Here is a 12,738-nt window from a genome sequence, read left to right as displayed (position 1 = left end):
CTCCTTTACCCTTTTTGCCCTCCCCCCAGGATCCTGCTTTTCTCTTTCTTTCTTTCTTTCTTTTTTTTGCTGAGGAAGATTCGCCGTAGGCTAACATCCATTGCCAGTCCTCCTCTTTTTTTTTTTTTGCTGGAGGAAGATTAGCCCTGAGCTAATATCTGGGCCAATCTTCCTCTACTTTGTATGTGGGATGCCTCCACAGCATGGCTGATGAGTGGAGTAGGTCTGCACCCGGGATCCGAACCCGTGAACCCCGGTCCCCAAAATAGAGCACTCAGAACTTTAACCACTCGGCCACAGGACTGGCCCCCAGGATCCTGCTTTGACTTGGGGGTGAATTGGGTCTCAGAGAGTTTGGAAAGCAGCCGGACCCGTGACACTCAGCTGGACGTGGCAGAGCCAGGATCTGAATGCATGATCCTGCCTCCCAACCCAGGGCAGCTGCCTTCGTACCCCATCTCCCCAGACCATCCTGGGGGAGGTCCCCACTCACCAACCAGTCCCCAGCCCAGTTAAAAGCGAGGCAAAGTAAAGAGAGCACTGGATCAGGAGTTCTGGTCTCAGTCCAGCCTGCTTTCCACCTAGCCATGCCTATTCATTCATTTATTCGTCGACATTCATTGTTGCCTGACGTGCACCAAGCTTGAACTAAATCTGAGGGATACAGAGATAAAAACTGGTTTGGAATCAGATGGAATTGTTTTCATACCTTGGCTCCGTGACTCGCCTGTTGTGCAACCTTGGAGGAGTCGTCTGACCTCTCTTAACCTCAGTTCCCTTATTTACAAAACAGTGATAAGGCTCTTCGGTTGCTTTGTTGAGAGAATTAAATGCATGAAGAGTACTTAACGACGGGAGCTCACACTTACATGATATTTACTATAGGCCAGGCACTGCTCTACGCATTTTATACGAATTAACTTGTTTAATCCGCATGACAGAGGTGGGTATTATTATCACCATCATCTTTGTTTTACAGATGAGGGACCTGAGGCCCAGAGATGTTAAGTTAACTGCTCAAGGTCACACAGCATGCAAGTGATAGAGCTGGGTTTCAAACCCAGCAGGCAGTCTGCTTCCAAAATAACCTATGCTTGGAATCATGCTTAGACTAGGTCCTGGCCATAACCCTTATAACCACTAGATGCTATCATCGGGTCCCAGAAGGGAAATCCTCTTCCTTCAGACACTCCCTCCCATTGTGCTTGGCCCCCAATGTCCTCTAGGACCAAAAGAGCTTGGGACTGGTGTGTCCATCCACAGCACAGTCTGAGAAGGTGTATTAGGCAGTTAATGCTGCAATAACACTATGTAACAAAACACCATGTGGGGGACTGGCATTGGCCACCCCAAGGTATGTCTCTTTGGCATGAGGATTATTTGGGGCTGGGACAGGGAAGGAGGCTCTGAGGAGTGGAACTTGCTTACCCTTTGTTAAGAGACATTTACATTTGTAAGGGAAATCTCCATTTGTAAAGGTGCCTCCCTCTCTGTACCAGGAAGAAGAAAGGGGATGACCTTATCTCTAGAGACTCTTAATCAATGCCAAAGGCAAGGACTTAAATCTGCATAAGAATCTTATTCCTGTTTCTGGTAACCTCCTGTAACTGACTCCCCCCACCCCCAACATCCTCCTTTGTCCCTTGCCGAAGACGATATTTAAGGTGGGGGCTTCAGCCATTTTGGCGAGTTGCTGGGCTCCCACGTATACATGTTATGAAGCTTTGTTTAATTTTCTCCTGCTATTCTGTCTCATGTGAATTTAATTCGTTCTCCGGCCAGACGAACCCAGAGAGGGTAGAGGCAAAGTCTTCCTCCCCTACAACCCCAAAAACTCAGTGGCTTAAAATGACGCTCATGTATTTGTCTTTCTCTGTCTGACTTATTTCCTTTAGCTTAATACCCTCAAGGTCCATCCATGTTGTCACAAATGGCACGATTTTGTCTTTTTTCTGGCTGAGTGGTATTCCATTGTACGTATACACCACATCTTCTTTATCCACTCGTTCTATGATGGGCATTGGTGTTGCTTCCGCATCTTGTCTATTGTGAATAGAGCTGCAATGAACAAAGGGGTGCATAAGTCTCTTTGAATTGTGGATTTCAAGTTCGTTGGATAAATACCCTGTAGTGGAATAGCTGGATCATATGGTAGTTCTATTGTTAATTTTTTGAGGAATCTCCATACTGTTTTCCATAGTGGCTGCACCAGTTTGCACTCCCACCTGCAATGTATGAGGATTCCCTTCTCCCACACCTCCTCCAACACTTGTCATTTCATGTCTTTTTAATAATAGCCATTCTGACTGGTGTGAGGGCATAGCTCACTGTAGTTTCATGAGATAAACAAATACATAGATAAGGAGAGCAGATGAGTGGTTACTGATGCAGGGTCGGTGAGCCAAGGAGTGGAAAGAAAGATTTCTTGGACTCTCAAGATCTGGCAGTAGTGCTCTTTTATTTAGAGAATAGTGTGGAATAGCATGGGGACAGGACCCATGGGCAGTCAGAGCTGCGGCTGCCACGGGCATGGGAACAGCACCCATGGGCAGTCAGGCTGCTGCATGGGGACAGGGCCCACCGGCAGGAGAAGCCGCTGCTGCTGCCCCTGCTACTGCTGCAAACATGGGTGGAGAGTAAGGCTAAATTTAAGGCATAGGTATGTGAGCCATCTCTTTACAAGACAAAGGAAAGAACATGGAAAAAGTTAAAATGGTATCAGTGCAGGTGGGGTCTGGCCATTGGGTGGTCCCACAACTTCTAGATAAGAATCAAATCGGATTAAGTAAAGGCCAGAAGCCACCACCCTAAATCAGTTACGTGAGGTTGCCAGACAGTAACCAACTTAAGTTCTTGCCTTCCCCATTAAGAGTTTCCAGAGATAAGGCCATCCCGCCTTCTTCCTGGTGCAGAGGGGGAGGCACAGAGATTTCCTTCACAAATGCAACTGTCTCTCAAAGGGCAAGCAAACTCTGCTCCTCAGAGCCTGCTTCTCATCTGCAGTTTTAAAATTAACCGGCCTAAAATCCTCATCAGTTACCAGAAGGGAAGGGGCTTGGGGGGGGGCGGGCGAAAGGGGCAAAGGGGCACAGGTGTATGATGACAGGTAAAAACCAGACTATTGGTGATGAGCACAATGCAGTCTGTACAGAAGCTGAAATAGAATAACGTACACCTGAAATTTACACAATGTTATAAACCAATACAACTTCAATAAAATAATTTATAAAACGGCTGTCACGTATTCTCATGCTCATGGGCTGCAGCTTGCTGGGGCGTGGCTCTGTGGCTCTGCTTCAGGCAGCCGGTCAAGCTCAGCTCAGACACGTGTCTCATTCTGGGGCCCAGAAGGAAGGGCCAGCAGCCCCCTGGGGCACGTTCTTCCAGCAGCAGAAGTACAAAGGAGAGAGCTCAGCCATGCAAACACTTTTCAAGTCTCTGTTCACCTCAGAGCCCACTGATCAAAGCAAGTCACGTGGTCAAGGTCAAAGTCAAGAGCAGGGAGTGCGCCCCACCCACCATGAGGCCAGGGTAAAGTGGTAACGCACAGCGCCATCATAGGGCAGTGAAGAACTGGGATCAAAAATTCACCACAGCGTGGGAGGGGCCAGGGCTGGCGGACCTGGGCTGCGATCAGCCATCAGGCCGGGAATCTCTCAGAAACAGAGAGAGAGGTCTGGGCCACTTCCAGTTTTGGAAGCTCCCAGCTTCTTAAAAAAACCAAGACGTGTTAACACGGCTTATAATACTTGTGGCATATTTTAGATGTTTACATTGAACAAATTAATGCTTTGAGCACACACACAAATTGCCAAGCAATATAATTATGCTATTCACAAGAAAATTATAGGATTCATTAAAAGTACCAATTGCTGGTATGCTATGGGCAGCGGGGTCCAGCAAGGGGCCACAAGTGTGAAGTTTCCTGACCACGGTCTCTATCCAGTTGGACCAGGCTCTCTGTCCCTGGGTAGAGGACTTCCTTGGGAGGTAATGCCCAAAGTCTGACCCTGATGCCCTCCTGTGCATTAGAAATACCTGGGAAGCTTTTGTGAAATGCTGATGCCTGGGCCCCACCCACAAAGTTTCTTTTTTTTCTTCTTCTTCTTCCTCTTCTTCCCAAAGCCCCCCAGTACATAGTTGTACATTCTTAGTTGTGGGTCCCTCTGCTTGTGCTATGCGGGATGCCGCCCCAGCATGGCTTGATGAGCAGTGCCATGTCCACACCCAGGATGCGAACCAGTGAAACCCTGGGCTGCTAAAGTGGAGCGTGTGATTGGGCCAGGCCCCAAAGTTTCTGACTTAATATGACTGGAATAGTGCCTGGTCACGGGGTATTTTTTTTAAACTCCTTGTGTGACTCTGAAGTGCAGCCCCAGGACTGAGAATCATGGATTATGGGGTGGGCAGATCTAAACCAACTTGTGCTAAGGAGATGTGAGGTGAGGCTTGCTCAAAGCTTTTGGGAAAGAATCATTCTTATTCTTGAAAGAGAGCCCCGGAAAACTCAGTCTTTCTTCTGCTGGACACGAACAAGGAAACAAACTGCCCTGCTGCTACTGGGGGCTACCTCATGGCCATGAAGAAAGCCAGCATGAAGAGTGAGAAACAGCCAGAGCCTTGATCTCACCATACCTGAAGCCTGAAAACCTTCAGTTGTTCAAGTCAATAAAATCTCCTCTTGCTTAAGCCAGTTTGAGTCTGGTTTGTCTCACTTGCACCTGCAGTCATGAAATCATAAAGGGACTTCCCATACAGGGTTAATGGGAGGATCAAGAGGGACACTGCATGTGGCATGCTTGGCACAGCATCTTACATGCGTGAGTATTCCATAAACATTAGCTATGATGAGTCACCCTGCAGAGGGGGTGCACAGGGAACAGGCTGACCTGGGAGAGGAAGTCCGAGGGCACGCTGCCTTTCAGAGCCTAGGCCTGGGACCTGTACATGGCAGGCACCTGATAAGCGTCTGCCCGACAGGATGGACACTTTACGCTTTCATTTCCCTTTTCGTAATCCCCTGGTCTCTGCCAGATGCGAGGGCAGGGAGTAATCTGATTATCTGATTAAAGCAATATGTCCCCAAGTACCAGCAACTGCACGGCTTAAGCCACCAGGGCAGATCTGTGTGGGTAAGAGGCTTACCACCCCAAGGGCGACATAATCGGGCTGGCGGGGGAGCAATTACTTAAACAAATGCTCACTAAGAGCCTACTATGTGTTTGGCACGGTGCCAAGTCAAGGCAGCTGGGGAAGCCCCAGGGTCTTTGTTCCAACAGAAAGCTTGAGGGGTCTTTGAGGAGGGGAGAAAACCCCTGCCCCTGACCCATGTCATCGTGTATATACCTGGGCCAGTATAGTGGGGGTCAATGCCCCAGAGAGGGGCCAAGGCTTCACCCCTGAGCTGAAGCACCAGACAGACACACAGACGGGTGCAACCCCGAGGGGTTGTGCCCACACCCAGTGGGACTCACAGCAACCCAGCATGCCGTCTCTTCTCCAAGTCTTCCCTACACTCCAAGGGTCGGGGGAGCAAGGATTGGATTTTGGGTGCTGGGTTTTTGAAAATTATTATTTTTGACCAGGTAAGACAATCCTATGGTTCAAACGTTAAAATAATATCAAAAGCCAGGGGCTAAGAAATCTCATTCTACCCCTGTCCTGTTCACAGCATTTTCCCATCTCTACAGGCTGCCACTTCTTTAGTTGTTCCTGCACAGTCACAGGGCCAGCTGTCATCTGTTCTGTACTGGCTGTTAAATATTTTGATTATCACTCTGCCCTCCAGTATCATTACGATAAAGTACAAGCAGACACAAAATATATTTTCTCCCTTCCCTTCTTTCTTACAGAGAAGTAATATTATGAATACACTGTTCTGAATCTTGCCCTTTTCATTAAAAATATGCCAGTGCTTTTTCCTTAGCAGTAGAGAAAGCGTCCTTGTTCTTTTTTGTGGCTGTATAGTGTTCCTTCCAACGTTTATGTTTATTTAACCAAATCCCTATAAAAATGCATGCTTGTTTCCAATCTTTTGCTATAATCAGCAATGCTATAGTGAGCAACTTCATACATCCTCCATAGGATAAAATGCACCTATAGCTAAAATGCAGACTCAGCATTGCTGGGTCAAAGGGCAAATGCGTTCACAACTTTGATAAAGATTGCAAAATTGCCCTCTATAGGGTTATACAGCGTGTGGAATTCCCACCAGCAATGTATGAAAATTGTTTATCCTTTAAGAGAACCAAATAAAATGCTTTTCTTCCTGGAAACAAAAATGTGCTCCTTGTAGAGAGTTGGGAAAATATAATCACAGGGCAGAAAGTAAAAACGACTCCTAATGCGGCTGTGCAGATCACCCCTAACTGCAGCCTGGCATATTTCCTTCAAGTCTTGATTCATACTCTGCATACTGTTCCCTAACCTGATTTATTCACGGAGCCAATATTTCGTGAACAGTTTCTCCCATCAGTATATATGTTATCTCCCCTTGGAGAGGCGGTAAAGGCGAGATATTAAGCAAGTGGACCCTGATTCAAATCTCAGCCCCACCATTTCCAGCTGCACGACGTTGGGCAACTTACCTAACGGATCCCAGCTTCTGTCTCCTCATTTAAAATAGGGATCCCGGGAGCATCTAATTCACAGGGTGGCTGTGAGCGTTGAGTGAGTCAGCACACGTAAAATGCACCAACAGGGCTTGGCACTGTGAGGATAATAAAAGTTAGTGGTTACTGCATCATTTTTGGCTGCACGGTATTCCCCTGGATGGATGTGGCAGAGTTTATTGAACAAATTCCTTCCTGTTGAACACTCAACTTTTTCCTGCTTTTCACTGTTCAGCTATGCTGCAATGGTACAGCTTCGTGGATACGTGACCAGGGAACCAGGCAAACAAAGAAAGGGTTATGGAAGATCTGATCAAGAACTAACAGGTCTGCCAAATGTTTTCCAGACAGGGAGAAACTATGTGTTCTGTTTTGCAGAAACTGATGTTGCTATCTTGCAGAGAAACTCACATGCTTGCAGCAAGACCCCTGCAAAATGTTCCAGCTCCAAGCGGCCTAAAGTTACCTTAAACTCATTAGCATCTTAAATTCTCCTCCTCCGTGAGGGTCCGAGCAGCCACTTTCAGATCATGCAATCTATACAGTAGCAAGTTTACTGGGCTATGCATGTGCCCTGAATGATATAGTTGTTACACAGTTGTTACAAATAAACCTAGTATCCTTGCTCTCCTGTATAGAAAGTCTCCACCAGCACCCAGCTGGGAGAAACCCCGCCTGTGGGAGTTATCCCCTGCATTCTCCATTGCTCATGCAAGCAATAAACCTTTTCTTCACCTACCTATGCCTTGGTTGTGTTTTTCGCCTCCACACTCACCAAGAGACGAACCCACTGAGTTCAGTTACAGATATAGCTATACCCAGGTCCCTGGTTATCTTCACTGAAGGCAGTGGGAAGACAGGCATGGCCCACCTCCCACTGGGGCTCAGGGTCCATCCCACTGTCCACCCTTGGAGCTCTTCCTGATTTTCACACCCCTTCTCCTCTAGGCTTTCCCCTGTGCAGGCTTGAGAGGCGTGTCCAGTCATCCTTATGCCTCTCTTGGTCTCATTGCCTGGGTAAGTCAAGTCACCTCTCTTGGCCAAGGGAATGTCAGAGCCTTAAGGCCATCTGTCAACTGAGGAATAGGTTTCAAAAATGTGGTACAGCCATATAATGGAATATTATTTGGTGATAAAAAGGAAAGAAGTACTGGCACACGCTACAACATGGATGAACCTCCAAAATACTTTGCTAAATGAAAGAAGCTGGACGCAAAAGCCCATGTATTGTATGACTCCATTCACGTGAAATGTCCAGAATAGGCAAATCCATAGAGACAGAAAGTAGATTAGCGACTGCCAGGGGCTCGAGGCAGGGGTCATGGGGAGTGACTGCTGATGGGTGCAAGGTTTCTTTTGGGGGTGATGGAAATGCTGTGCAAGCTGATAGTAGGGACAGGTGCACAAACTCATGAATATACTGGAATCCCCTGAACTGTACACTTTAAAGGGAAGAATTTTATCTAACAAATAAATAACAAAAGGCAATTGAGAAGACCTGGGTGCCACCGGGGCGGGGGGGGAGGGGGCGGGGAAGGGAGCCTCCACAGGCTTAATACTTAGCAGAATAAACTATGTACCATGGCCTACGACGTCCTTCTCAACCCTGGATGCACCTTAGAATCACCTGGGGAGCTTCAAACATCCCAACACCCAGGATGCACCCAGACCAAGGAAAGCTAGTGAATCCAACTCGCAGTCAGGGCTGGGAACCAGCACCCATATGGTCTTAAAAAACAACCACGAAAACAAGCAAAACATCTGGCCGGCCAGAGAAGGGCTCTGACACCCAGAGAGGAGAGTCAATTTGCTTGGTAAGTCGTGGGCTGTCTCACAAGACGGATATATTGCCTCCTGCACAAGAGTATGGGCTCTGGAGCTGGGCAGACCTGGGTTCAAATTCCAACATTACCTGACCACCTAAACCTCCCTGTGCACCAGCTTCCTCATCCCCGGGCCAGGAGTCTCGTCCCTTGGGGATCAGCCGAGACGCCATATGCAAAGGACTTCTCCCAGTATCTGGCGCATCATGACACTTTGTTTTAAGCAAGTTTCTAGAATTTTCCAATGCATTTGTAGAGGAGCAAGGGAGCGTGACCCCTGACCCAATGCACCAGCTCTTTGATACCGTTAATAATCATAACAATTTTTAAGCCCTTGCTCGTTCCAAGTGCTCCGTGGGGCACCACTCCCACGAAGCGGATTTGGAGCGAGGCACAGAGGATGGGGTGTCTTGCTGTCGGTCCCCTGACTGATCCTGAATTCTCTTCTTTGTGGGGGTGTGTGTGTGGGGGGGCTAGGAATGGGGCAGCCCAGCCTTTGCAACTCTTGTGGTGGCGGGCTTCTCTGGGGTGGGAATCACCTTCTCTCTACCTCCACAGCACCTAGCACAAGCGCTGGCACTTAGTAGGGGCTCGAAAAAATGTTTGCAGGGCCTCGGAGGGAAGCCCTGGGACTGAGAACAGACCCTCTCCTCGTGGCCGGTTGCACACGGAGCGGCGCAGTCCCCCAGGAGGCCACTAGGGGTCTCCACGCTCCGCCCAATGGCTCCTCCAAGGTCCCACCCAGGGCTCCGCGCGCAGCGGCCGCCTTGGTGGGCGGGGGAGGCGTCCGCGCCCCTGGGCGCCGGCTAGATGGTGACCCGCGTGGGATGCAATGACCTAGCCTCCAGAAGCCACTGCCCCCCCTCCCCCGCTGTCCCCTGGAGTCAGGTCACAGACCCCGGTGAGGACCAGCTTCCGAAACTGTCCAGTGCCAGGGGTAGGGGTTGATGCTGGGGCTTTCGGAGTGGTTGAACACCTACTCTGTGCTAACTCTTCGAGCCCGCTCATTTTCTTTAATACCCACACGTACGACCCTGTGAAGCAGGCGTTTTCCCCGTTTTATTAATGCGGAAACTGCAGCTTCTGTGAGCTAAGGGACAGATCACTGAGGGGGCTGGGGTTCCAGCAGGACCTGCCCGGCTCCGAAGCCTGTGTTCTTTGTGGTCCCATCTGCCTCTTCATCACCCCTGGGGCGCCTCAGGCTTGTCTTCTGGAGGGACCACTGTCCCTACACCTCACACACAGTCACCCCCACACAGTCACACTATGTGCTCACACTGACACGCTCTGATACACACACATACACACACACACACACACACACACTGGCCTCCCTCCGGAATCTCAGAGCCCAACCCGGATTTTATCCCCTTAGTCCCTCAATCCAGGGTTCTCATCGAGGGGGTGAGGCGTTATTACCAGAAAATCAATTGTTCTAATCTAACCATCTCTGCTTTTTTTTTAAGTATGCTTTTTTTGTTGTTGAGGAAGATTGGCCCTGAGCGAACATCTGTTGCCCATCTTCCTCTTTTTTTTTTCTCCCCAAAGCCCCAGTACCTAGTTGTATATTCTAGTTGTAAGTCCTTCTAGTTCTTCCGTGTCGGATGCTGCCACAGCGTGGCTTGATGAGTGGTGTGTAGGTCCATGCCCAGGATCCGAACTGGTGAACCCCGGGCCACCAAAGTAGAGCACATGAACTTGACCACTCGGCCACAGGCAGCTGCTTATCTCTGTTCTCTTTATTTTCTTCTCTCTGAATTTACATCAAGGGCTTGTCTCCTTGGTTCCTATGTGAACGCTGTGCTTTTCCTTACAGGAAGATTCTTTTATGGTTTTCTCCTGTTATTACAGAAGCAATTTGTGCCATTGAAGAAAACACAGAGAAGCCAAGAGAGCAGCAACCCCACCTCCAGGGACAGCCCAGGCCGACCCACGGCCGATGTCCTTCCCTGGCACACCCTTCTCCGACACGGAGCCCGGGATCCCCTGTTGTGTGTGAGCTGGTTCCCCGAGACGCCGCTCCAGGCTGGGAGTCAGAGTCCAGGTCTTTGTCCTGCGCCGCCGCTGGGTCCTCCTGTGTGTCCTTGGGCAGGGCCCTCCTGTCTTGGGGTGGGCATGGGGAAGATCCCAAAGGGCCATCTGCCCTGACACTCAAGGCTTCTGGGCCTGTCCTGAAGGGATCAAAGCTCAGGGCAGACCCAAGGCTTCTCTCACACAGGACAAATGAATCTGGGGCTGAGCTAATGAGGGGTCTCTGAAGAATCTGGAGACCAGGGGAGGCAGAGTGGGGAAGCCGTCACCCAGCTCCACATTAAGCAGATGGGCGACCTTCCCAAGGACGGACAGCTGAGCCTCTACAAGGACGCTGGTGTCTCGTCTCCTGATCGGGGTCAGCTTGTGCCATCACACAGGGCCCCAGGCTTAGTTTAACGTTCTGCTGTCACCGTCTTGACATGCTTAATGTTTTTTTTTTTTTAAGAGTAGCCTTGAGCTAACATCTGTTGCCAACCTTACTCTTTGTTTTTCTTCTTCTCCCCAAGGCCCCCCAGGACATAGTTGTATATTCTAGTTGAAGGTCCTTCTAGTTCTGTTATGTGGGATGCCGCCTCAGCATGGCCTGACAAGCGGTGCCATGTCTGCGCCCAGGATCCAAACCAGTGGAAACTTCCCTGGGCCGCCGAAGCGGAACTCACAAACGGAGCCACTCGGCCACGGGGCCGGGCCCCTCTTAATAATTTTTGAACAAGGACCCCACATTTTCATTTTGCACTGGGCTTTACAAATGATGTAGCCGGCCCCGCTCCTAATAATAATACCTATGACTGATCTAGAGCTTGCTATATACCAGGCCCTCCTTGCTTTTCCTACTTATAATTCCTCTGTAGGGGCCGGCCCGGTGGCGCAGTGGTTAAGTCCACACGTTCCGCTTCAGCGGTTCGGAGTTTGCCAGTTCGGATCCCGGGTGCGGACATGGCACTGCTTGGCACACCGTGCTGTGGCAGGCGTCCCACATATAAAGTAGAGGAAGATGGGCACGGATGTTAGCTCAGGGCCAGTCTTCCTCAGCAAAAAAGAGGAGGATTGGCTGTAGATGTTAGCTCAGGGCTAATCTTCCTCAGAAAGTAAAATAAAATATAATTCCTCTGTCCCTCCCAGCAGCCAGGTGTCAACTGCCTTTCTTAGACTCGGTCGCCCCAGATGCTGATGTTTATGGGGTGCTACTTCATATATGCTCACACTCCTCTGGGTCTCTGCAATACCAGAGATGCTGTTACCGCCCACATTTTATTGATGAGGAAGTGAGGTTAACCGGAGAGGTTAAGCAACTTTCTTGCAATTGCAGAGCTAGTGAGGGATCGGGCTGCTATTTGAATCCATGCTTGGAGCCCCTATTCATCCTGCAGTGTCTGGGGAGCCGGTGAAAAGCCCCATCCCTTCCCGCCTGGCTTAGCAGGGGCCATCTCAGGAGCTCTGCAGCCCTGCCCCTGCCTCCGTCCCGGCTGTGGGGGTGCCCAGCGGTGCCTAGGTGGGAGAGCTGTCAGCTTTCATTCCTGCTGCCTCCTGATCCGCCGACAGCTGCTGTGCCCCGCCACCTCCCGTGCCCAGGTGCGTGATCTGCTCCCCCACTCAGGCATGGAGCCTTGGGGCCAGGAAGTGTCAGTTTCCATTTTTCCCTGCAGTGCTGAGCTCCTTGTGTGTCCTGGGCAGCAGCTGTGGCTCCAGGGACCTTGGTCCATCGATGCCAGTTATCACTGAGATGACAGCCCAGGCGGGGGTGGAAGGGGGACGCCAGGGGTGGGCACAGGTAGCTGGGAGTGGGGTGGACGGGCCAGCACCTGGGGACTCTCACCCACTCAGGCCGACTTGCTCAGCTTCTGGGTCTCAGCTCCCACGTCTGTAGGATGGGGTAGAGAAAGCAGGCCCACCAGGGAAGAATTCAGGGTCGGGGGTACACAGTCCTGCGTTCAAGTCCCAGGTCCAGCACTTAGCAGCCGTGTGACCTTGAACAGGTTACAAAACCAAGTTTCCGTGCCCTCTGCTGTAAAAAGACAGCAAGAGCAGAGGCATCCCAGTTAAGAACTCATGGCGACAGACTGACTCAAATTCAAATCCCAACTCCCGTGCTTATGAGTTATGGGACCTTGCACGAGTCACCTCACCTTTCTGAGCCTCGGTTTCCTCATCTGCCAAATGGGGATAGCCCTTGTGGCATCCTCATGGGGTTCTGGAAGGATTGAGCCTTTTCCTGGTGCTTGCCAAGTACTCAGTGAGGTGTCTGACCTCTCAGGGTCATTGTGAGGACC

General features: G+C 50.1%; 1 long non-coding RNA gene across 1 annotated transcript; it reads right to left on the bottom strand.

Moving 5' to 3' along the window:
• Positions 1 to 1,843: 1,843 nt before the first annotated feature.
• On the bottom strand, positions 1,844 to 6,702 carry LOC139074598 (uncharacterized). Its single transcript, XR_011524278.1, has 2 exons — positions 6,588 to 6,702; positions 1,844 to 2,058 (listed from the first exon to the last, which is right to left on the bottom strand). It is a non-coding gene; the product is annotated as an uncharacterized lncRNA (long non-coding RNA).
• Between the last annotated feature and the right edge of the window lie 6,036 nt (positions 6,703 to 12,738).

This window comes from Equus przewalskii, chromosome 11, assembly GCF_037783145.1.
Source record: "Equus przewalskii isolate Varuska chromosome 11, EquPr2, whole genome shotgun sequence".
NCBI classification, from domain to species: domain Eukaryota; kingdom Metazoa; phylum Chordata; class Mammalia; order Perissodactyla; family Equidae; genus Equus; species Equus przewalskii.
The sequence above is the reverse complement of the archived record's forward strand: the minus strand, read 5'-3'. Positions and strand labels throughout refer to the sequence as shown.